We start from the raw sequence: 4,451 nt of genomic DNA, 5'->3' as shown, positions 1-4,451 counted from the left end.
GATAATTGCATATCGGAAAGTAGCTACATATTATGCTGCCTCCGTCTGCCAAAGATCTGTACAAACTGAGTTTGTATTAATGCAGCCCTAGATTGGGTTAGGTACGTGAGTGGAAGAGCCCACACACTACTAAACAATTCTTTAGGTTTGCCACTGTTATGGATAGGTAAATTGGTATGAATAAGGTTCAGGAGGTAGTAGGATAAGTATAAGTGGTGATACTGCTGTTGGTGTTGTTTCTTAGGGAAGGGAGTCTTCCTACTTCACCGGGTATTCCCTAGCAGTCGCCTGTCTAGGTACTGATCCAGCCCACCTCCGTTTAGCTTCCAAGATCGGACGAGATTGGGCGTAAGCGTAGGGGTATGGTTGTAGAAAGAACTGACCCTATACCACCAATGAGAGTGCACCGAAACGGAGGATTGGTTCCTCCTCAGAGAAAAGACTGGAGGACTTCGTTGAGAAGAAGAATGACCACAGTCGGGTAAGTGTGAATCTGCTGTCCACGTTAGACTGAAGAGACAGGTCCCTTGAGGGGACACGCTCACCAGAATCGTGGATGAGAGTTCACAGAAGAAAGAAAAGTAGGAAGATATTCGAGGGTAGAGGAGATGTTAAAGAAGCAATTGAATTAAATACATTAGGTCCCTTTCGGTCACCTGGGTTGTTTGAATACTGATGGGTCCCAGTAATTGTGACGGATAACCCAGCAGGTACCAAAATAACAAGAAGATACTCTGTGATATGCATAGCAGACCCTATTTATTTGATTAAGCATTTTTTCGCTTTAGTTAAATATTGAGGTTTTCAGCAAATAAACCTGTTACTCACATTACTGATTTGCCACTGTTATTAGTGATTTCTAAGGGTATGTGGTATATCATACTAGTCCGGTGGTTGTAAAATACTACTAGGGTCTGCTATGCATAATTAACGCTGTATCTACTCAGTGGATTGGTACCAATTACAAGGATATTATTATCTTCATGGTTATTATCACAGAGTATCTTCTCGTTATTTTGGTACCTGCTGGGTTGGTGGTATAGGGTCAGTTCTTTCTACAACCATACCCCTACGCTTACGCCCAATCTCGTCATATCTTGGAAGCTAAACGGAGGTGGGCTGGATCAGTACCTAGACAGGCGACTGCTAGGGAATACCCGGTGAAGTAGGAAGACTCCCTTCCCTAAGAAACAACACCAACAGCAGTATCACCACTTATACTTATTCTACTACCTCCTGAACCTTATTCATCCCAATTTACCTATCCATAACTGGCAAACCTAAAGAATTGTTTAGTAGTGTGTGGGCTCTTCCACTCACGTACCTAACCCAATCTAGGGCTGCATTAATACAAACTCAGTTTGTACAGATCTTTGGCAGACGGAGGCAGCATAATATGTAGCTACTTTCCGATATGCAATTATCCAGGCATAATTAAGATCTGAACATTTTATAATTTCTTTGGAAGACACATCTCCCATCAGGCATATCAATGGCTATTTCTGTCTAATTTGTCATTTTGAGTTTTTACGTATTTTAGAGAGCAGAATCCAAAGACTATATCACTAACCTTCGGGCACTTCATTTATCAACTAAAACTTAGATAATTTAACAAGAGTGTGCCCAAACAAGAGTCATACTTTTCTCCTTGTACACGTATAACTCTTTGTAATGTCCCTTTACATATTTGAAGATATTAATAATGTCTCCTTTTAGACGCCTTTTTTCCAGTGTATACATATTCAACCTAGTAAGCCTTTCCTCATAATTCAGTCCCTCTAGCCCTTTAATCAATTTAGTAGCTAGATCTTTTTCATACAGTGGTGCCCAAAATTGAACACAATATTCCAGGTGTGGACGTACCAATGATTTGTACAGCGGCATGATTAGACTCTCCTCCCTTGTCTCAATTCCCTCTTTTATGCACGCTAGCACCTTACTTGCCTTCTTTACTGTGCTTTGACATTGTATACGGTTATTAAGCCTATTATCAATGAGTACAACCAAATATTTTCCAATACTGTTACCCCTAGACTTTTCCTATTTAATATGTAGGATGCAAGTTTGTTTTTAGTCCTGAAATGCATAACCTTGCATTTTTCTATATTGAACCTCATTCTCATTGTAGACGCCCAGATTTCAAGTTTAGATAAGTCATTCTGTAGAGACTCCACATCTATTTCTAAATGAATTATCCTACACAGTTTGTATCATTTGCAAAGATTGACAATGTGATTTCCAGGCCTACAGTATTTGTAGGTCATTGATAAATATGTTGAACAGTAGTGGCCCGAGTATGGACCCTTGTGGTATTCCACTGACTACTGATGTCCAGCTTGAGGACTTCCCATTGACCACATCTCACTGTACCCTGTTATCCAGCCAGTTACTTATCCATGTACAAACAGTTTTTCCTAAGCCAAGCTCATTTAATTTGATGATCAATCTCCTATGAGGCACTGTATCGAAGGCTTTTGCAAAATCTAAGTAGACCACATACTGTACACTGCTTTTCCCTGGTCAAGATTGTCACTGACTTCCTCATAGAAGCTAACTAAATTAGTTTGACATGATCTGTCAATCACAAACCCATGCTGGTTCTTGCTAATAATCTTAGCGGTCTACAGATGCTCCTGTATGCTATCCCTTAGAATTCCTTCCAATATTTCCCCACTATAGATGTCAAACTAACTGGTCTGTAGTTACCCGGATGATTTTTGGACCCTTTTTAACTAATGGCACTACCTCAGCTATACACCAATCCTTTGGTACCATGCCTGATCTAATTGATCTATTTAAAATCAAGTATAGGGGTCTTGATAGTTGTGACCTAAGCTCCATAAGAACCCTCAGGTAAAGTCAGGGCCAGGTAATTTATTAATATTAATTTTGCTTAGTCTCTCCCGGACTACTTCTTCACTCAAACAAGTATCTAACCACGAATCATTACTGTCACTACAGTTATGCACTGCTTCCACCGTCAGTTCTTCTCTGGTGAACACTGATGAAAAAACATGTGTTCAGTATTTCCGCTTTTATTTCATCATCATTTTTCAATACTCCAGATTCATCTTTTAATGGACATATGTTCCCTTTTTTAACCTTTTACTGTTTATGTATTTAAAAAACTTTTTAGGATTAGTTTTACTCTCTATAGCGATTTGCTTTTTGTTTTCAATTTTAGCTGCTCTTATTCCTTTTTTGCGTCTTTTATTGCATTCCTTGTAGTACTGGAATGACTCCTCCTTTCCATTAGATTTAAATGCTTTGAAAGCAGGCTTCCTTTTATCCATTTCTGCCTTGACCTTCCTGTTAAGCCACATTAGTTTGAGTTTGGTACCTCCTGCGTTTACTGCCCATGGGAATAGATTTGTGAATATTGCTATCTAGCAACCCTTTTAAAGCATCCCACATTTCCAAAGTGTTCTTGCTGTGAAACAAAATTTCCCACTCAATGTCGTTTAGTGCACATCTCGGCATACTGAAATTAGCCTTCCTAAAGTTAAATGTTTTGGTTGAACCCTTATAGCTATGTTTCCTGAAACTGATGTCGAATGTGATCATATAGTGATCAATATTACCCAAAGTCTCCCCAACTTTAGTGTTTGATATAATGTCCACATTATTAGTAATTACTAGATCCAGAGTAGTTTTACCCCTAGTCGACTAATTGAGACAAGTAGTGATCCTTTAACATATTTATGAACCTGTTGCCCCTAGCTTTAACACATGAATCATTACTCCAATTTATATCAGGATGATTAAAATCCCCAATCACTAGGAAGTCCCCCAATCCCGCAGCCCTTTTGATTTTCTGCAAGAGTTGTTCTTTCTCATGTATGCTAATATCTGGCTGTTTGTATCACGTGTCTATGACTAATTTATTTGCATCAATACCCCCACTTGAGTGGCGTATCTATAATCAGTAATGTGTGTGTGGTGCACACAGGCCCCTGAGTCCAGGGGGGCCCACAGCACATACATTGCACTCATTTCTTAAATATTCACCTCTCCAAGTCTCCCATCAGTGGCAGCAGCTCTACAGAAGTGCTACTTTCCCAATGTTTTGTGCATGCGTAGTTGGGAAATCACTAGGAAAATGGCTGCTGCACCATTTTCCCAGAGATCTGCCCATGCACACTAAGGTCTAAGCACCTAGTGCTCAGATTCTACTACTATGTTGGTGATGACTAGAGAGGTGGGGGCCCACCCACCCAGACACAGGATGCATAAGGGCCTCCTCCTCTTTTCCTCATACACCAATGAAACTTAGCTTAGGAGATCAACACCCTTCCATTAATAATGCTTTTTGGTTTTTTTCTGGCAGCACCTTGAGTATATCATTAACCTCCTTTCCTTTTTTTAATATGACAGCATGGATGACTGGTTTTAAATAGTTAATTCATTTTTTTTTACTCTTCGAAGAAAATATCTAAAGATTTTCAAAGATC

The 4,451-nt window shown here is 39.5% G+C and overlaps 1 pseudogene; it reads right to left on the bottom strand.

The window, feature by feature from the left end:
- Positions 1-255: 255 nt before the first annotated feature.
- On the bottom strand, positions 256-374 carry LOC134937624 (5S ribosomal RNA; annotated as a pseudogene).
- Positions 375-4,451: the final 4,077 nt, after the last annotated feature.

The sequence above is a fragment of the Pseudophryne corroboree genome, chromosome 6 (genome assembly GCF_028390025.1).
Source record: "Pseudophryne corroboree isolate aPseCor3 chromosome 6, aPseCor3.hap2, whole genome shotgun sequence".
NCBI classification, from domain to species: domain Eukaryota; kingdom Metazoa; phylum Chordata; class Amphibia; order Anura; family Myobatrachidae; genus Pseudophryne; species Pseudophryne corroboree.
Note: the sequence above shows the minus strand (reverse complement) of the source record. Positions and strands in the feature narration are given on the sequence as shown.